Below are 22,479 nucleotides of genomic sequence, written 5' to 3' on the forward strand. Positions count from 1 at the left end.
TTTAAAATTAAGGATGAAAAGGTCTAACTTAGAAAAATGTCAAAACAAAGGGATTTGGCATTTCCAAAGTGAAACTTTTAATTTAGAAAATATATAGGGGAAACACCCTGACATTTAAACATATTCCCACATTAATAGTTTGCAGTTTTGGGTGAAAATGCCTCTAAATTCAGCCTAAATTGGTAAAGATTTTCATGCCTGTGAGAATTTATTTTTATTTGGAACTGTTGGGTGCTGAAATGAAAAATAGAAATACCCATGTTTGCTCTAAATGAATTTATAATCAGTTTTATGATTGTCTGCCAAGGATTTGAGGCACTGATAATCCAGTTTAAGAACAGAGGGTCCTGCTGCATTTGAGCTTACTGAAGAAGATACTGAAAAAATCACAGAATCATGGAGTATTCTGAATATTCTGAGTTGGAAGGGACTCACAGGGATGAGTCCAACTCCTGGCCCTGCCCAGGACACCCCAACAATCCCACCCTGTGTCTGACAGCATTGTCCAAATTATCCTGGAGCTCTGGTTTGGGACTGTGACCATCCCCTGGGATCCTGTTCCAGACCCCCACCACCCTCTGGATGAAAAACCTTTTCCTAATATCCAACCCAAACTTCCTCTTAAATAACTTCTTGCCTTCGTACCAAAAATATCTGTATCAATCCCACTTTCTCAACTGTTAATTCCTGATATCCACAAATTCAACAAATCAGTTCAATGCCAAAGCATCCCATGGACTGGAATCTTGAAGGAACTCACATATGAAATTTTGGCTGAGATATAAAACCTCGCATTACCAATGGCCACAGCTCAGAGACTGAAACAACTGATCTAATTCCCATCTACAAAATATGGGATAATTAGCATTACACTCTTTATATCTTGAAAATTCCTGCCTGGTTCCCTGGAAAATTAGTATTCTGTAGGAAAGAAAGAGTTTATGGCAAATATGGATTGCTGGGAAAGAGCCAGTGTGGCTCTGTAAAGGCAGATGAGCAGCAGTTCAGGGAGAGAAAGAGTCTGCTGGAAATCCAGTTTGGGCTTTCAAAAAGCCAAAATCCCTTCCAAAAATTCCTTCAAAAAGGAACATTTAAAAATATAACATGCTACAGGATTGGGGAAGAGGTTCCAATCCTTTGAGAGAGAGTTGAAAAAGAAAAGTAGGACAGAATTTCTTCTTCTCAGGATACAGGAGAGTGGGATGAAATTCCAAATGGAGCTCCAGAGGAACCTCCCAGGGGTTTGAATTAAACAAATAGGAAAATGTCTGTGGAGCCCAGGTTGGATGGATCCCCAAATAACCTGGTCCAAATGACTGCAAATAAATATTTTTTGTGTGCATGGAAATGCAGTCTAAACCATGCCTGCACTCTGCTGTGCTCCAAAGTGTCTGTGAAAACCCAGGAAAGACATCCTGTGGTTGTCACTGGGAGACCACCCTGAAATCCCTGGCTTCCCGTTCTACAACAGCCAAAAATGCTGGCAAAAAAAGCTGGAAATCACCAAGGAGGTTTTTGGAAACCAGACAGAGGGAGGGATTTTGCTGTTACACTGAATTTTTAGGCCCTCTCACATTAAGTTGTCTGTGCAGTTCCGTCATCTGTCTCTCAAAACAGACCCAGTTGAGACAAGAGAAAGTCCAGATAAAGTAAAATAATCAGGAATGTGGAGTATCTGCTTTTGGAGGAGAGATTGACAAGGTTGCAGAGATTTTAGTCCGGAAAGAAGAAATCTGGGGAAGTGGAGGATGAGGCTGAGGATTAAAAAATCATGAAGAGGGTGGGATAACCAAATGGAGACTGGTTTTCAAGAAAATTAAGAACAGAAAAAAGGCCAGATTGCTTCTTAATCCAACAGACAGAACATGGGACTCTCTGCTGTCCGTGGTACTGCAGTCAGACAACAAATTTAAGGGCAAAAGATACTCAAAACAGACGTAAAGTGGAATTGGCTGAACTGTTCCCTCTAATAGAAGAGCTGTGGTGCATGGGAATAAATTGCAAAAAGGGGATGAGGTTTTTCACTCCCCTAATTCCAAATTTCCATGCTGGACAGAGAATCCTGTGCCAGAAGAACAGAATTCTGATCCAAAAATTAATTTCTTACATCCTTATCCAGGTACTGGGTAACAGCATGACACATAGGCTGTTTATTAATTTGTTAAAATGCACTTATTGCTGAGGTTTGATGTCATGATTTCCCTTTTACCCATTTGAATATAGCTTATTTTTAAAACCTGATTTCATCTGAGCACTGGAGTGACCCAATTACAACAATGGGAGGGTTGCGAACACATGAGTAACAAGGGTATTCAATTATTCTCCCTGGTTATGAGAACTTGAATTAATTCAGGAACCACTGGTGAAATATGTATCAAACAATCTATTAATCATTATTACTGCTAGGTAAAATTTGAATAAACACCAGGATAAATGACCTACATTTCAGTGTCTCTACATGGATTTTATACTTTGGGTGCTTAAATGTGGGAAACAATGGATTAATTAGCTCATTGGAGTCCAGACCTTGGGAATACCTTCCTTAGGCTGCACACTCTGTCTTTCAATAAAGACCCAGCTCAGATCTTAGGTCTGGACCTATGACTATTTTATTGTTTCTGTGACCACCAGCTCATTTTCATAAGTTTAGCGAGTTCAGCTCAAGCCTTCTCAGTTCAAACTGAGAGAGAATCAAAATAAATCTGGTCAGAATTCCCTCTGGATAAGGAGATCTCCATTTGCTTGTTTAATGTGTTTCTAAACTTCCAAGTCACGCTTCCATGTGAGTTCAGTGCCTGATGGTGTCTCCTAAACAAGTTCTTGCACAGAATTACATCTGAAACCCACAAAGCACTGAAGAAGAATTAAAACACAGTAGCTGACTAGAGGAGAGAATTAATTTTTTTAATTTTATTGTGCCTGGGAAGTGCATGGAGTCTGGATGTGGGTTTGGATGGAGCACAATCAACTTTGCAGCCTCCTAACCCTGCAAACCTTGCACAGCCCAGATGGGGCCTCACATCCTCATGCAGCTTTTCCCAGGCTACAAATTGGCATCATTGAGGTCTGAATTCCATAAAGCACTGAAAAAAAAAAATTAAAACACAGTGGTTGAGTAGAGTAGAAAATTTATTTTTTTATTTTATTGTGCCTGGGAATCTGGATGTGGTTTTGGATGGGGGACAATCAGCTGTGCAGCCTCCTAACCCTGCAAACCTTGCACAGCCCAGATGGGGCCTCACATCCTCATGCAGCTTTTCCCAGGCTACAAATTGGCATCACTGAGGTCACTTCTTCACTCCCACCAGGAATTCAGCCTCCCACTGCTGCCCTGCACTCAGAGCTCCCTGAAGAGATTGAAAACATGATCAAAAAATCATCTACAAAAAATCCCAGGGATCAGCAAAGCCAGCACTTGCTTGGACAAGTGAGGATTGAAAGAAAAGGACTGAAAGTAAAGGTCAAACAAAAAATCCACTGGAAAACAGATGACAATTCCTCAAAGAAGGCATTTTGTGGTTCGTCTCCTTCTGCAAAAGCAGCACTCAGAGTTTGCAGTGCACATCCTGGCTCTCCACCAAGATTTTTTCCCACAGAATTTTGCTCTTCTCACATTAAAATCATCTCCAGGGGTTCTGTTTCAACATCAGCAGCACCAGATAATTCCACAGGGCAGTCCAGCCTCACTTGCAGTTGTGCACACCAGGACATCCTGAGGGTATATCCATCATTTCCCTGCCTAAGGAAAGCAGGGTATGGATATTAAGAAGGGGATGTACTCCCCTTGTGTTCTTTCAGACAGCATCAGGATGTGGTCAAAGTGCCCAGTTTGGGCCAGGACTGCAATAGAGACTTAGAAAAAACAATCCACAGGTTAAAAAAAACCCCAAAACAACACATCCTGAACCCAAAAGGTTCTTGTCGTCAGCTCTGCTCCATGAGTTATTCAGCACAAGAAAATTTAAAGGTCTGGAGCTCTTCTCTGGCCTGAACTCCAACTGGGATGACAAAGCCTGACTCCATGCTCCCAACCCTTCCCCATACAGCAGAGTGGATTAATCCCAACTGTCTTTCACAGAAGGTTTACAGCTGGTTTTAACTCCTAAACTACACCTGGTTTTGTTGATTTTTTTTTTCCAATCCCATGCCATGGTCCTGTTTACTTGGATGTGTCAATACAGGCATTTAATCCGGTTACATCCCATTTATCCCAGAGGGTTCAGAGGTTTTTAAACCCAGCTGTTCAGAGGGTTTTAAACCCAGCTGTTCAGAGGGTTTTACCAAGCCTGGATTTTAAGGGTAAAAATTAACAATTTACAATTTTAAAGGTAAATTAAAGGTAAAAATTAACAATTTACCCTGCAATTAACACCAGCTGAGGTGACACCCATCAATCCTTGTATGCCTCAACACCATCCTGACAGAGCAGTTTGGAAACATCCCATTTCTCCCTCTTAAAACAGGACCAGTCCAACCCTTTGGATGGAGGGTGAAAACATCGCAATTTCTGCTTGATAATAAATAAATTAAAAATGAATTTGTACATATTTGGTTTAAGACAGGATGCTCAGGATGGCTGTAATTAAGTGAGTAATTATGCCTGCATGGATCAATGGTTTCCTCCACAAAGCAATGTAAGAAAATGCAGGTGGGTGAAAGTTGGTGCAATGGATAAAGTGTTCCAGTGTTTCAATGAATTCTAATGAATGCTGAAAATTTTCGTTTGGATCCTTTCAATATGTTTGAGTACATTTCGATTTCTGATTTCTATACTGATCCTTTAAATGTTACTGTGAAGAAAAAGGCGGAGAGGTTAAATAGAGGGCGTAAAAAGCCCTCATTGAAGCACAGCAATAATTTGGGGATGAAATAAATTCCTTTAGACTGACACCAATCTTTTTTTCCCCTCATTTGGTCAACGTTGGTCTGCTCGGTTTTGGTTTGCTTTCACCTGTACCCATTGCTCACCACCTTTCTCTCGCCTCCACAAAAACCTTTTCCTTCTTTTGGTCCACTCAATTTTGCTCTGCAAATCCTTTTGCCAGCAGCTGTTTTCTTTCCTTCACTGCTGTTTTTAATTCTTTAGTATTTTCCTATTTTCTCACTGCAAATCCTTGTTGCTCTTTTTCTTGTTTTTGTTGTTCTTGTTGTTGTTGTTGTTGTTCTTCTTATTATTATTTTGTCCTTATTGTCCTTCTCCTTCTCCTCTCTCTCCTCTTTCTCCTCTTTCTCCTCTTTCTCCTCCTTCTCCTTCTCCTTCTCCTTCTCCTTCTCCTTCTCCTTCTCCTTCTCCTTCTTCTCCTTCTCCATCCCACCAACCTCATTATCTCTCCACTCTTTTCCAAATTCCATTTCCAAACCAATCCTGATCATGCCAAGGGTTTCAGATGTCTTTTCCAACCAGGGATTAATGAGATGAGCAAATTTCACGTCCTTGGGCTGTGATTCCAACCCCACGGCCCTGGTAGAGACACCTGAGGGCTGAGCATTGGATAACAGGGACGTGGAGGAGGCATCCAAAACACCATTAACATCCTGGCCTGTGACAGCAAAATTGTGGCCAGCAGGACCAGGGCAAGGATTGTCCCCCTGTACTGACACTTCTGAGGCCACACTTCAAATTCTGGGATCAGTTCTGGGTTTCTTAAGAAAAGGAAAATATTGAGGGGCTGGAGCATGTCCAGAGAAGGGAATGGAGCTGGGTAAGGGTCTGGAGCACCAGGAGGGGCTAAGAGAGCTGGGAGGGCTCAGCCTGGAGAAAAGAAGACTCAGGAGGGACCTTCTGGCTCTGCACTGACAGGAGGGCGCAGCCAGTTGGGGATCAGGCTCTTTTCTCAAGTAACAAGCACTTGGACAAGAGGAAATGGCCTCAAGTTGCACCAGGGGAAGTTTAGGTCAAATACTAGGAAAAAAATTCTTGACCTAAAATGGCTTTTAAGCCCTGGCGCAGAGTCCTCAGGGCACTGGTGGAGTCACAGCCTCTGGAGGTGTTTAAAAACTTGGCACTTAGGGCTGCAGCTTTGTGCTGGACTTAGCAATGCTGGGCTAACAGCAGAGCTTAATGATCCTAAAGATCCTTTCCAACCTAAATAATTCCATGATTCTAAGAGCTGTGAACAGCTTGATCCCTGGGATTGTCCCACACAGGTGGCAGATCCATCAACTCCCCTGTTCACTGCAGCCTGATGGAAATCAGCTCCTGATTGATTTCCTGGCTCAGGCGCTGGGATAAAAGCCTTCAGCCTCTTTTAGGCAAATGAGCCTGGTGCTGCTATTTTTCTGAGCAGTTATTCCAGCAGGGAGGATCCCAGTGCCAGGCTGCCTGACAGCAGCTTTTAAAGGACCCTATTAAAATCAGGGTTTGTCACTTCCAGTTAATGGCTGGGCAGAGGGGAAGTGCTTTGTACAGACTATCTCCAACAAGTTTAGGAATAAAATCCAGATCTCCCGATTCTTTATCTGTTGTAACAGTCATTCCAAACCATCACAAATGGGTAAAACTGAACTTTGTTCAGTTCAGCTGAAATCTGTTGACCCCCTAAAACCAGCAAGCTCTCCATTTTTCCATTTTTTTTTTTCTGAAGTCAAGGTCTGCTGTTCACCTCTGAGGTGCTTTCTCAGCTTTTGTTCAGAGTGGAACCTCAGCCAAGCTGGGCTTTTGCCAGCCCTTAGTTCGAAATTTAATGAGATTCAGCTTATTCTGTAAACACCCAGAATCATGGGATATGAAAGCAAAATGAAAGCTGTTATTTTGTTAACAGTATGCAAGACTCATAAATAAGTATTTTTCCAACTGCAGCATAGTGCCTGTGATATCCCAGAATGATTTTGATGAGCTGTATGAATTCTCTATGCGTTAAAGCTTCCCCCAGGCCCACAGAAAAAAAAACGTGACAGAAATTTTGGGGTGTTAAAAGAATGAGGAAGAACAAAATTCTGCTTTCACTTTCTAATTTCTAGTGGCATCAAGCTCTTTGCAGGTTGTTCAGGGAATTTGTGTCCTGGGGAGCTCAGCAATGGCAGTGTCACCAACCAAGATTAGAGGGATGGAGCATCTTTCCTATGAGGAAAAATTGGGAGTGTTGGGGATGTTCAGCCTGGAAAAAAGAAACTTTGGGATGATCTAATTGCTGCCTTCCATTACCTGAAGGAAGGAGCAGGAAAGATGGACAGAAATTATTTACGAGGAACTGGAGAGAAAGGACAAAGAGAAGTGGGTTCAAACTGCATGAAAGTAGATGTAGATGGGATAATGGGGAGAAATTCTTCCCTTTGAGGTTGCTGGGGCTCGGCAAGAGGTTGCCCAGAGAAGCTGTGGCTGCCCCATCCCTGGAAGTGTCCAAGGCCAGGTTGGATGTTCCTTGGAGCAGCCTGGGATAGTGGAAGGTGTCCCAAGGCAGGGTGGATGGAGTTAGATAATTTTTAACATCCTTCTCAACCCAAACCAATCCATTATTCCATTATTTTCTGGCCACCTTCATGTCCAACAGCCACATGGAGATGTAAGGAATGGAATTAAAAATCAATTTTCTCCACTCACCTTCCACCCAGCCTTTCAAACATCTGTTTGCAACTGGAAACCACAGCTAGTGCAGACCCCTCTTCTGTTGGATGGGCTTCCAAGAGCTCTGTAAATGGGCACACACACATCAGTCTCAGGAATTTCATTCCTGCAGTTTTCTTATCAAATCACACTCTGCATTAACTCAATTTCACTGGAAGTTACCCATCGCAATCAAAGACCTTGCACACCAAGAAATGGTACAAGATGGGCTCAAGTTCCACCAGGGGAGAGGTTCAGGTTGGATTTTAGGAAAAATTTATTCACTGAAAGGATGGTCAAGCATTGGAATAGGCTGTCCAGGGGAAATGATGGAATCACAATCCCTGGAAGTGTTGAAAAATGAGTGGATGTGGCACTTTATGATGAGCATGGTGGGATTTGGTCGAGGGCTGGACTTGATGATTTTGGAGGTCTTTTCCAATATAAATGATTCCATTAAAAGTTTCCCACTGTTGCTTCCCTCTGGACTGGTACCAGCCTGGGAGATGTTTTTGGGCTTCTTATCACACAACCTTTTGAAGAGCAAACTTGGAAAATGCAAGGAGTCTTCTGGGTCAGGATAAAGCCTCGCCCAGGCACACTAATGAGTGTTAACTGGCTGAATCAGCTGTTCTATCAGCTTGGCTTAGCAGTGCCCTCTCTTAAAGCATTTGGGCAGAACGGGGTCATTCTCCCCTCCTGTGGCACGACTGTGGCACAGGTGTGAAATGTGTCAAAGTGGATCCTGTTAAATAGATGGGTTAGAAATGCCCTGCTGATTCACTGGTGAGGGAACATTCTGTGGATTTTGATTAAGTATCTCTTGGGAAACTAAAAAAAAAAAAACAAAACCCGAGCAAAATGTTCCAATCAAGCAGAAACTGCCTCTCTGACCTTTCCAGCACATAACATTTTCATTCATTTCCAAATTACTTTTATTCTTAGTTTTTCCCTCCCACTGACTCTATATTCTGTTAAGTCATAAAGAGTGAAATTAAAAAGTAAAAATCAAAGGAGCCCATTTCTGCTTTGGTTAAATGAAATGTTTTGATTTAACTGAAGCTTTTGGCCTCCAAAGATCATGTGATACCTTGCCACTACCTGGTTCTCTTCCAGGCAGCTTCAAAATGAACTGAAAAAAAGAATTCTAGACAAACAGAAAATCTATTGTCTGTCCTGTTCTGACAGATGGGAAAAAATAGTCACAGAATATGATTTATATTCTCAGGGAGGACAAGTTCTGTGTGGCAGGAGATCTATTTTAATGTGGTCTGTGTTGACCCAAGGCAGGAGCTGGGCCAACAAAGGTATGAAGCCACCGCATCCTCCCAAATTTCTTCCCATTGTTGCCTCTGTCAGGACTTAAAGAATTCAGTTAACTCATCCCAAAGCACTGCCAAAGAAGGAAATTCCCACAAGAAAAGCCACCATAAGAGGAACTTAAGGTAGGCCTGGAGGTCAAAGGGGAGGGTGTTAATGCCAGACCTAAACAGAGGTGAGGATTTGGGCTTTGCCCACCAGATGAAATTCCACAGTGCAGATGCAACAATGGGAAGATTCCAGGCCTGGTGAGGCAGATCTGGGTGAGTGATCCAGACAAAAATTCCCACCAAACTGTGGGAAAAGGAAGCAACTGCCTACACAGAGCCCATCCCAAGTTGTGGGAATGGAGTGGATGCCTCTGGATACCCGGGACTTGAGCTGTGTAAAAGTGGTACCTCCAGAAGAACATTTGGGGATGTCCACACTGAGAAGAGCAGAAGAGGAAGGGCCAGAGGGACACCACAGGGACCCATGTGGGGATGACTCTTTTTATTTAATCTGTCTCTCTTTTTCTTTCTCTTCCACCCTTTACCTCACACTTGCTGTTAAATAACAGCTGTACTCTTGATTTTTATGGTCTCCTTTGCACCTTAATTCAGGCAGAGGCATCTTTTAACAATAACATTATTTCAGTTATCATAACATTATTTTGGTGTCAGCAGTGAGATCATGGCAGCCTGACCCACTAGCTCCCTTGTCTCATCCTTATTTCAGCTCTACCTCCCCCTCTGTGTATCTGTGTCCCCATTTTAGAGGTGACAAAGCACTTTCAACACAAATCTTTTCCCAGAGAAGCTCAGAGAGATCCAGCTGGCTCTAAAACCCCCCCTTAATGCACCATGGGGTGCTTCATCCCCAAAGTACAAATTCCTGAACTCAAACTGTCCCCTGCACATCTTGCAGTGCTCACACCGTGACAAAACCATCAGCAGCTTTTTATGGAGCAGATAATTGTGAAGCTGTGAAAAACCAAACTCCTGTAGCTGGCTGCTCCCATCACTCAGGGAACGCATTTCCACACCGGGAGTCACAGCAGCCTCAGCACTTGGGATGTTCCCTTCTGGTTTTGAGGCCGGTTTTGTCACTGCTGAACTTACACCAAAAAGTCAAAGGGAAATAAATACAGATTCAGTGAGGCACGTCTGGGTGCTGTGTCCAGTGCTGGGCTCCTCAGGGCAGGGGGGACATGGAGCTCCTGGAGCAGGTCCAGAGGTCTCGGGTTGCTGTTAATAATCGCTGCCCCGAGATGTGCAGGATGTCTCTGCTTCGGCCTGCACAACTGAAGAATGAGTCTGGACTCTTCACTTTTCTGCCTTGAAAGTGGTTTAGTAATTCTTATCTATTAAATTTTCTTTCTGCCCAGTGGAGGTCTGCTCTGCTTGGCAGCCACAGGCACTCTGACTGCCCCCGAGGCGTTGTCTTTGTATACTACAAACTATGTATATCATATTTACACTTAATTCCCTTAATTCCCTCATATTTACACTTAATACACTTAATTATTCATATTTACACTTCTACTCTAAACCAATCCCAAAGTGCCAATATCACAGCAGAAAATGGAAAAAAAGAAAGGCTAGACATGCCCAAGTTCCTCCATCTTGTCCCCATAACCTCCATATCAAAAATCCTGACATCTACATTTTCACCCTGTGATCATTTTGTTATTACACTATTCAAACCAGCGCGCCTTTCAGGTCCTCATACAAAGTTGGCAACTTGCTCCAGGAGTCAAAATCAAATCCCCAGGTGTTCTGGGCTGCCTGACAAGGTCTCTGAGCCCCTCGGTGGGGTCCTTGGCAACTCTGGACACCCAGAGGGATGCTCTGAGTTCTGACACAGAGGAGGGTTATGAAGATGATGAAGGGGCTGAAGCACCCTGATAAGGAAAGGCTGAGGGAGCTGGGGCTGTTCAGCCTCGAGAGGAGACACAGCTGAGAGGGGACCTCATCCCTGTCTGTCCCTGTATGCAGGGAGGGCTCAGAGAGGGCCCAGGCTCTGCTCTGGGGGGCCCAGCAATGGCACAAGAGGAACCGGCAGGGACTGATCCCAGGAAATTCCACCTGGACACGAGGCAGAACTTCTTCCCTGAGCAGTGACCAAGCACTGAAGAGAGATCAGGAGGGTGTGGAGACATTCCAGAACCTCTGTACACAATCCGGTTCCTGTGCTCTGGGATGGTCCTTTCTGTGCAGGGAGGTGGGACCAGATGACCTCACTGTGGTCCCATCTGACCTGACCCATTCTGTGACTCTGCAAATCATCAAATCCTAGAATTACAGAATGGTTTGGGTTGAAAGGGATCTTCAAATCATCTCATCCCAACCCCCTGCCATGGGCAGGGACACTTTCCACCAGACCAGGTTGCTCATCCATGGCTGATGGTTCAGTTACACAATTTCTGTGCAGATGATCTGGACATCAGTGGAGATCTCAGCACAAAAACAAATCCCACAAATCCCACCTGAGGGTACCTGAGACTAGAAATGTGGATGTGGATGGGTCCTGGACCTCTGACCACAAGTTCCTGAGATCCCTCACCTTTTTTGAGCCACTTAACTCTGTCACAGAATAACTTTAAAGACTATTTAAATAAGGAAAAACGGCAAATTAATGATCAAAGTCACCTCCAGAGATGCTTTCCTGCTTCCCTTCACCTGCAAACGGCCTGGGTAACTGAATCCTAATTTATCCAATCACTAATTGCTAACTGTTAATTTAAACACCTAAGCAGGGGTGAGCCTAGGCCCAAAGCACAAACTCATTTTCTATTTCCAACTCACTAAAGCCTCAGTTTCTAAGTCAAGAGTTCCTTCAAATCCCATATGCTGAAGACAAAAGCAATAAATTTAAATATTCTCTCCCCTTTTCACAGAGACAGTGAAATTCTGCCTCATTTACCCATGGTTATGCCCTTGGCAAAGATAACAATCTAACCCAGCTCTCTCTTGCTTGGAGAAAAGATCCAAGACCTCCTCCAGGTTTCCACTCAACTTCCCTCAAGGTACTAAGGAAAACAAAAGAAGACATTTCCCAGCTCCAGACTTTTGAGCTTTGTGACAGATCCAGGGGTAATAATATTAATTAAAACACTATGCCAGTGCTTAGCGGGAATTATTTGGCTGATGTAATTAGGAAAGACAACATGTCATTATGCCAACTCCATGATGTACAAACAGTAACAACATCTCCTGTAAACTATTACAGCAACAGCAATTAGCTGTAGTTCTAATCTAACTTATTGTAATGAGCCATGAAAGGAAACCCAGGGCTCACATGAGGCAGCAGCTGCTGAATCTCAGGTAGATCCCATCCATGGATTTGGTGCAATGTGGCACCAGAGGCTGAAGGTTTCTGGGGTGGCAGAATTGACATGGGAATTTGAACACAGATGTGCATCAGGACTCAGGAGGATGAATGGGACAGATTTTCAGGATATAAAATTATTGCATTTGTCTGCTTTCAGCTTCTGTTGTCAGCTTGTTTTCAACACACCTGGAGGCTCAGCTCAATTCCCTTTTTGTGCAAAGTCCCTCTGCCCTCCTATGCTGGGATCATTTTGTGGAGTTACCCTTACCTATCCTGAGAAGAAACCAAAATGTTTCTTGATTAAACAGCCTTAATTATTCAGGTTTTTAAGATGTTAACTTTCCAGAAATATGAAACGGGCTTGTCCTGGCCACTGTGGCTTTCTCCTGCCACAGTGATTTGGTGCAATGCGGCACCAGAGGCTGAAGGTTTCTGGGGTGGCAGAATTGACATAGGAATTTAAACGCAGATGTGGATCAGGACTCATGAAGAGCATTTCCTGGGACACATTTCCAGGATATAAAATTATTTGATTTGGCTGCTTTCAGCTTCTGTTGTCAGTTTGTTTTCAACACACCTGGAGGTTGAGTTCAATTCCCTTTTTGTGCAAAGTCCCTCTGCCCTCCTATGCTGGGATCATCCTGTGGGGTTATCCTCACCTATCTTGAGCAGAAACCAAAATTTTTGTTGATTAAACAGTGTTAATTATTCAGGTTTTTAAGACGTTAACTTTCCAGGAATGTGAAACAGGCTTGTCCTGGCCACTGTGTCTTCTGCTCAGAGAAAGAACAGCTCTAGATGAGGGCAGTGGTGCTGCAGGTGCTCTTTTCATCCCTTCTCCACCTGGGAGGCTGTTCCTGCTCCCAAATGCTCCTGTTGGTCTCCTCTTCTCCCACTCCAATTTCCCAAATCCACCAGTTTTCTTCCTGTGCCTGCCCTGGAGCCAAGCCATGCTCTCTCAGTGCCCTTTGCAGGTGGATTCTGAGTTCCTGGGAGGACAAACACCCTCTTGACTTCTCCAGAGAGATCCCTGTCCTGTCCTCTGGTGAAGATGGCATCAGGATATGTGGGTGTAGAGGCTACAACTCCCTAAAATTCCCTTTCCTCTCCTGCTTGGGAATTGTAGAATAAATCAGATTTTGGTTCTTGCCCAATTTTCACCAAGCTCAGGTAGGTCACTTCCCATTGGTGTCATTGTGTGCTGTGTCTCAGGCTTGGCCTGATGGATTTGTTTGTGAAACACAAAGACAGAGGCACTGAAAGAGAGGCTGTGTAAAGCAAATTCCAGAGAATCCCGGAATCATTCCAGTTGGAAAAAACCTCTAAGGTCATCAAGTTTCAAGGCCACCATTAAACCAAGTCCGCAAGTGACACACCTGCACATCCTTTAAGTCCCTTCAGGGATGGTGACTCCACCGCTGCCCTGGACAGCCCATTCCAGGGATTGATAACCCTTTCAGTGAATAAATTCCTCCTAAAATCCAGCCTGAACTTTCCCTGGCACAGCTTGAGGTGGTTTCCTGTTGCCCTGTTGCTTTTTTTGCTAGGGGAAGAGACCAATGCCCACCTCAACACAATCTCATGTCAGGGAGATGTGGAGAGTGAGAAGGCACCTGAGCCTCCTTTTCTCCAGGCTGAGACCCCCCCAGCTCCACCAGTTTCTCCTCCAGACCCTTTCCCAGTTCCTTTCTTTTCTCTGGACATGTTTGGCATCATCTCTCCAGTCCTACATGGATCTGAGTGTAGGACTTCCCTTGGCTGGGACCAACAGCAGGGCTTTGGGAGGGGATTCCTCTGTTCCCATATCCTCCAAGTGCTTGGAGGTGGTGCAAGGAAATAATTCCAGCTTTGTGAGGCTGCCTGGAACGTTTCTTGGCAAACCAGGAGCAGCTCTCCTCTGCAGTTCCTTTCTCCTGCCTTTCTTATTCCGCTCACAATAAATTGCAGAGCAATTACTGCTGGCTGCTGGATCAGTGGGAAATGAAATGTGTCTCTCTTTGCCAGGGCAAGGAGAGAGGGGGAAAAAAGGAGCCAAATTTACAGTTGACTCCTTTTAACTTATTTTCATAGGTATCAGAATTAATCTCACTAATTTAATCCAGTTTTAAGCACTGGAGTGTTTTATAGATATGTATTTTACAGCTGAAATTATTGATACTGAAAGATCTATATTGAGCTTTTGCACGGAAAAGAGAGCCACATCCATCACATTGACTTTTTATTGCCAAATTGAAATTGCCATGGAAAGAAAAGTTGATTTAAGGATCCTTATATAAATCTGCATATATGTTCAATAATGTTTATGAATCTATATTCGAGAAGAAGTTGATATATAGTGATATCTATAAAGATAGACACAAGCTGTGTATTCCTGTGGTGATGGAGCGTGCTGGAAGAACTGATGAAACACTCACAGAGAAATCTGTATTATTATCTGGAGGGGATGTTTCCAGATTGAAATCCCTGATGATTTCATTTGTTCTCTGGGACTGGGGAGAAGGGGAGGAATGAGATGGTAATAGAGCAAATTCTTGGCTTCCTGCTGGGGATGAGCTCTTTGGTCAACAGGGCTTTGCATCAGGAAATTATCCCAAATAAATACATCAAATAAAGATATCAGAGGGTTTTGAAGAAATGTCCAATGTAAATGCTGTAAAAAAAATTACATTTAGCTCTTAAAAGGCAGCAAAAACTTGGCCAAATCCACCCAAGTCCTTATTTTTGCATTTATCGGGGAATCATGGAATGGTTTGGGTTGGAAGGGACCTTTTAGATCATCCAGCTCCAACCCCCTTCCAGCTCCAACATCTTCCCTTTCCCAGGTTGTTCCAAGCTCCATTCAACCTGGCCTTGGACACTTCCAGAGGTGGGAAATAAATAAAAAATAATAAATAGTAAATAATAAATAGTAAATAATAAATAAGTGTTCTCTCTGTCTGAAGAAGTGATGCAGGGAAAGACAACTCTGCTACCCATGTAAGTTGTGGGAATTACTCCTGGAATTCACACAGGAAAAATCCAGCACCCACGATTAGAGGTCCTTAACACTAAGTTGCAGTTGAGTTTACCAAGGACTTTTCAAACTGTGTGAAGTGGTGCAATTTGAAGGTAATTTCCCTTCCAAAATTAAGAGAATACATGTTGGACAGAAAGAAGTAGAAGAAATAAAAAAAAAAAACCAAACAAAACAACAAAAACAAAGTTAAAAATTAAGCAAACAGAAAAAACATGTCTGAGTAGAAATTATTTCTTTCTGCATTTTAGCTCTTAAAAATAACCTTTTTTTTTTTTTTTTCTTGGAGGGGAAAAAAAAAAGTGATCCCAAAATCCAATTGCACCAAAAGCTCAGAAAAAGTTGTTGACAGTATTTTCAAAATCCTGTATTGCAGGGAGGAGGAGGAGTGGTTCTGAACACATTTCAGTAAAACTGACACATTTGGGTGAGTTCTGACAGGATTAAAAAAAAAAAAAAAAAAAAAAAAAATCCAAAATCAAAAGTTTTCCTGAGCAGAACAGGAACATCTGTGGGAAGCAAAGGGGCTGGTGGATTATATCACAGAATTATCAGGGAATTATGGAGTGGTTTGGGTTGGAAGGGAGCTTCAAGAACATCCAGTTCCAACCCCCCTTGCACAGGCAGGGAATCTGCCACTACAAGGTCCTGTACATCACTGGGGAGAAGTTCAAGCAAATCCTTTTCTTCCCAGAACATTCCCAGGCTTTCAGCAGCTTCCCTTTTGGGACTAATCCCTGCTGCTCTTTCCCAAACAGATGCTCCCTCTGTCTCCTCTCTTCCTTTTCCCAAATTCCCCTGTCAGTCCCCTCCTCACCTTTCCCTAGATTTCATCCCGTGCTCCGCTTGGAGCCAAGCAGAGGCTCTGGGTGCTCCTTGGAGCTTCAGTCTGAGTTTCTGGAAGTTGAGACACCCTCCCGGTTTCCCCACAGGGATAAAGCCGCAGCTTCCACTGCTATTGGGAGCTCATTTCCTGCCCGACACAGCCATCAGCTGGCTGGATTTGAAATGACAGCGAGACTCATCATTCCCGAACACCCTGAACTCTCCAGAAATCCCCCCTGGGATTTCTCTCTGGGGAGCAGGATATCACCTGAAGGAGTTCTATCATCACACGTTCATTCTCTGTTCAGCAAAGGTGAAGCTTCCCATTCCATCCCATTCCAGGGATGTTGTGGGAGTAATTCCTGGAGATTTTAAACACTGAGGATTAATAGACTTGAATGGGAAAGCTCTTTGTTAAATGTGCTGTTTGTTCCCACTCCAGCACCGGAAAACCTGGAAAAACAAACCTTTGCCTGCGGAAGAAATGCAATGTCTGCTATTCCTCATGTTTTACCTCCTCAAGGGGATTTGCCAAGGAAAACTTTCCCAGTGGATTGTTCCTGTTGGAGTGGGACACGGCAGCTTCTACCACAGGAACCAAAACTTTGGATTAACTAAATCAGTCCTGCTTCAGGAAGGACTCACAGCTGAAAATTGTGCACAACACATAAAATTCTTTCTCAGCTTCCTAATTTATCTGCCTTAGTTTTTTCCCCTCTTTTTACATCCCCAGTGCCCAGATTCCCCAGGGAAGTGGTGGAGCCAGCATCCTTGGAATTGTTCAAGGAAAAAGTTCATTTGGCTCTTCATGATGTGCTTTAGTGGGGATGGAGGTGTTTGGTCAAAAATTGGACTTGATGATCTTGGGGGTCTTTTCCAACATTAATGATTCTATGATTCCATGATTCATAGGAAATGAAAGAATGCCAAACATCTCCAGTTCCAGGGACAATGCCACGATCTTTAGCTGCTTCATGATGGAGGTGGTGTTTAATCCTCAAAAGTTTTGCAAATAATTAAAGCTTCAAAATCTCCAACTGAAGGGATGCCATGGCTGCTTGTGCTCTTTGGCCTCTGCTGATTTCATCTCAGACCCCACTATGGAATTTTGTCTCTTTCCCTTCCTTCCCAGCACTTTTTCCTCATTTCTTTAAGCAGGCTCAGCACTTGTTCAGAGCCCAGATTTTCCACAGTGTTCATGCCTACCACATTATTCAGAAGTTTTTCTTTACCTCCTATTTTTTTCCCCCTCTTCCCTATTCAGTCCTCCACATTCAGCTCACTGGAGGTTTCTGACCTCTCAAGGTGCTATTGAGCTACTTGGTTTTCTCTCCAGACACTTCTCTTCCTCACCACTTGAAATTCAAGCCCATTATTATGCAAGAAGAAAAAGATCTTTGATCCTCATGGTCAAGGTGAGCTCCAGGATATAAACATCCACACCCCCAAGGAAGTTACACCTGAGTGTGTGATTCCTCTGTATTATTCCTTCCAATTTTGTATGAAGCAGTTTTTATTGTTTAATAGGGCAAATACCTACATAAAGCAAAAGACTTTATATTTATTATCAATATACATTTATGCAGAGCCAAGTATTGGCCTAAATTAAATGACAATACTTCCCATTCAAAATTCATCCAGCCTAGACAAACAAAATACCAATATATGAAGAAAAAACCTTGTAAGATTGATAAAGACAGAAGAATGATGACTTTAAAGTGGATTTTCCTACTTTAAATGCATAGGTTACATTTTCTTTATGCAGTCTTTAAATAATTCATTAGTCCCCAAGACAGTTTTATTAAGTCTGGGAGTATTCCTCTGGAATCCCAAGTAGCTCTAACTTCTCTGAAGCTTATGGGACCAGGCAGTTGGAATGCTAAAACATACTTGGAATGAAATACTCAGACATTGGTGCTGGGAGGCTGCATTTTGTCAGGCTGGAGCTGCTTTTTATTCTATGAGATCCCAGATCTGGGATCAGGAGGAATCTATGGAGCTGATCAGCAGGGATCCACCAAAATCCAGGAGTTTTCAGCTTCTTTTCTACCCAGCTGAGCAGCAGGTGTCACTCATAAGGACCTCAGGGCTTGGCTTGAGCAACCATCAAGCTTTTGATTTTTGGATTTTCTTTGTTTTTAAATGGCTCCTAGAATGGTTTGGGTTTGAAGAGACCTTAAAGGTCATCCAGTTCCACCCCACTGCCATGGTCGAGGACATCTTCCACTATCCCAGGCTGATCCAAGACACATCCAACCTGGCCTTGGAAACTTCCAGGGATGGGGCAGCCACAGCTTCTCTGGGAAATTTGTTCCAGTGCCTTATCATTGGGATTTCTTCCTAATATCCAGTCTAAACCTGTCCTCTGCCAGTTTGAGGACATTTCTCCTTGTTCTTATCCAAAGTCCTCCTCTGGCCTTCAGATCCCCTTTAGGCACTGGAAGGTGCCAAAAACCTGTCCCAAAAGCCTCCAGTTTGGGGTCCTGAGCAACCTGGACCAATGGAATTGGTTGGAACTGGATGATTTTGAAGATCTCCCCCAACCCAAGCCATTCTGTGGTTCCATGATCCTTAAAAAGCTGGAAACTGAATCCATTCTGTATTTACAGGACACTCAATACCTCTAACACAGACTGTTCTCCAAAGTTCATCAATTCAAAAAATTATGTGTCACCTGATTAACAAAACACTGCTCTCTCTTCACTCCCTGTTGCTGCATCCTAAGTGGAAATTATACAGAAATTTTTAATTGTTTGATATTAAAAGAGAGGAAACCAAAGCATTAATATTTGTATTTATAAAGCAACATTTGTAGGGCAAGGACAACTTCCCGCAGTGCAGCTCCCTGGATTATCCCTGTATCCTGGCAGAGGAGCATCCCAGCAAACTCCATTTGTTATTGCACTCAGGTGCACCACTCCCACAACCTTATCACGTTCCACACCACTTATCTTCCCTGACTGACACTATCAGGCATAGGAGTAAGTGGCTTAAACTCTACGAAAATCAGGAAAATAATGGGAAGTTGTGCACAAAGCATTCATTAACCCCTGCCCGAGCAGAGGGGAGCTTTCCCTGGGCTAGGGGCGCTCAGCACTTCCCCATAAATTTTACATTCCCTTTCCCAGTGGAAACAGATAAAAAGAGAATTCCAAACTGGAGGAAATATTGGAGGTTTGTACCACTTTAGATGCCTGTCATATCACTCCTTGGCTCTTTCACAGTTAACAAACATCAGGCAATTTTCTGGTATAGTTCATTTGGTCTACTCTAAAATCTCTGTTAGGAACAGACAATTTCTGTTCTAAAGGCTCTTGACCCTTTAATCTGCTCCTGCCACAATATCCAATTAAACCGATCCCCTCATTTTCCATGGAAAACCTGTGTTTTGTTTAATAATTCCATGCTGTGGAAAATAATACTCCAACATGAAAAAGTCTGACAGACACAGCCAGCGCAGGCAGGTTATATCTCAAGAGAAAATTACAATAATAGTAATACTTTTAAAATTATGGTATTTTTAAAATTATTGCTAGAAGCATCCCAGGCCCACTGAGAGGCTGTGCATCCCTGAGGGAATGCTGGAACAAGGTGTCTGCAAAGAGGGTAAAAGTAGAATAAAAAGTGTAATTGCAGAACATTCAGCTGTGTCATTTATCAGTTTGTTCCATTGGCAGGTTAAAAGTTGTGGTACATGGATTTGAAAGTATGAGTCAGATGAGGAAGTGGTTAATACCCATTTTAATGTTTTATTAGAGCCTTGAGGTAGAAATCAGCAAGAGGTTAAGGAGTAGATTAATTGATATGAGAAATCTTAACTCCCACTCCTGTCTCTGGTGAGTGACCTCAGTGGCATTCAGAGAATCATGGAATTGTTAAGTTTGGAGCAGATCTCCAAAACCATCTAGTCCAGCCTTTGACTGATTATGACCATTCCCACTAAACAACATCACCAGGTGCCAAATCTGCTCATTTTGAACATTCCAAGGATGGTGACTCCACTGGTTCCCTGGGGATCCTGTTCCAATGCTTGACCACTCTTCCAGGGAAGAATTTTATCCAAATATCCAACATGAACTTTTCCTAGTGCAACCTGAGACCATTTCCTCCCCTCCTGTCCCTTGTTCCCTGGGAACAGAGCCCAATTCCCACCTGGCTCTCCCTTCCTTTCAGGGAATTTTGGAGAGCCAGAACGTTCCCCCCAAGCCTCTTTTTCTCCAGGTTGAGCCCCCCAGCTCCCTCATCTGCTCCTCATCAGATGTGCTCAATCCCCTCTATTGAATCTATAAAACTGTAATCTATAAAACTGTAAAATTCAAGGCGTCAAATCCTGCTGTCTCCATTGGCTTCATCAGGAAAGTATTCACTAAAATAAGTTTTTATACCCATTGTTGGCTCATATCACCCCTGTGAGTTGCTCCACTGATCCATTTCCCTCATATCTTCATTCAGCTCTATTCTGATGTGGAACAAAAATCTTAAAAGCTTTGCCAATAGCTTTGTTTCCTTTTTACCCATTTACGTAGATAATTTTCATTTCGTGGCATGTCTTAATTAAGATAAAAGTGGTGATTTTGGTTAGCAGCCTTCCTTTGGGACACTGGCAATCTGAAGGGAGGAAATAACACTCTGGGATACTGAAAAGCAAAACCAAACTCATGCTGGAGTTCTAAAATTCTTAATTGTGTCCGGATAGGTTATTCCAAAGCCCTGAAGTCATGCCATGAACCTTATCTCCTTCTGTACTCACAGCTATTACTGGTAAATCATTGATGATCTTTATTTCTTCTTAGCTGGAACACTGCTACAATATAAATATGAACTCCTTATCTGATCCTGTTCATTTGGAAATATATTTACTCTTTTTTTACAGATGGTTTGATAACCATTTTGAATCCCAATATGCAGCCTGTTGCTGCATTTTCCAGTGGTTTGCTTGGTTGAGTTGGGTTGTCAGGCACAGCAAGGTGCAAATCAAGTGTAAAAATACCTAAAGCAACTCTGAAAGCCTCGGTGTTCCTGCGCTGCTCCACCAACCAGCCACGCCAAGATGAAATGAAAATCCTTCTCACTGCACTTGAGTTAATTTGCCCACGCCTGGCTTCATTACCTCGGACACAAACCAAACCACTGCAACCCAGCTCTTTGCTGTTGAGGCTTTGTGCGCTTGGCACCCACAGCAGGACAGGAAACAACTGGCTGTGAGTGAGAAAATCAGAAAATCACAGAATGGTTACATTTCAAAAGAGCCTCTAAGAGCAAATCCAACCTTCAACAGAGCACCACCACCATGCTCACCATCAAACCACATCCTCAAATGCCACTTCCACGTGGTTTTTGAACACTTCCAGGGGTGGTGATTCCACCACCTGCCTGGGCAGCCTGTTCCAAACCTTTACAACCCTTTCCATGTTAAATTTTTTCCTAGCACCCAATCCCTTGGCACAACTTGGGGTCATTTCCTCTTGTCCTCTCAGAGCCTGACACCCATCCTGCTCCAGCCTCCTATCAGGGCGTTTTGGTCTCCTCTGAGCCTCCTTTTCTCCAGGCTGAGCCCCTTTCCCAGCTCCCTCAGCTGCTCCTGGCGCTCCAAACCCCTTCCCAACTCCATCCCCTTCCCTGAAGCATTCCAGCCATTCCACATTTTTTTCATGGATGAGGAACTCAAAACTGGACACAAGAACCGAGCTGTATTTAAGTTATTCCTGTTATAACTGATCAGTTATATCAGTTATAACTGATATTCCTTCAACACTTCTACCAAGATAAAGTAGCATCACCCTACCTTTGGATATAGGTATATTAAAGCTGCATTTATTAATATTTATTTTCTCCTAAAATTTTCTTGTCAAAATAATTTTTTTTTAAACAGAGAAAGAATTATTTCTCTTTTCCCCTTGAAAACAAATAGGAAGCAAAATGAATAATTTTCCCCCCAATCACCTTCTAATTACTTCTTGAGTTTGTTCAATTTTCTGTTACTCTTGAAGTAACAAGATTTAGATTTTTTTAAAAAGAGCTTATTTCTCATCTTGCTTTATTCCTTTCCCTGAAAATACAATATATTTCCTGATGTCCTATCCCATCTACAAATCAGGGTTTTAAATAGTGCTGCAGCAGTCTTGACATGAGATATTGATAATCCTGAATTATAAGACAAAAACTTAATTGCCTCTATAGAGATGGACACTTCCTCAGGATATATGGATTTTTGCCTGGCTGGGAGGCAGCACCATTGGTATTTAACCCATCTCCACTTTTTTTTCCATTTTTCCTGGGAAAAGCAGGCAAGAGGCCTTTTGTGGTGATAGAAATATGATTTTTTTTCCCATGCTGTGAGCATCAAAAAAAAAAAAAATTATGTCCTTAACTACTCTGATTATCTTTTCCACCAATTTCATTTTTCTCTGACATCATTCCCTTGGATCCACGCTGTTCTCCAAAATTTCTCACTTATCCCTGGCAA

The sequence above is a fragment of the Melospiza melodia genome, chromosome 1 (assembly GCF_035770615.1).
Source record: "Melospiza melodia melodia isolate bMelMel2 chromosome 1, bMelMel2.pri, whole genome shotgun sequence".
Lineage (NCBI taxonomy): Eukaryota > Metazoa > Chordata > Aves > Passeriformes > Passerellidae > Melospiza > Melospiza melodia.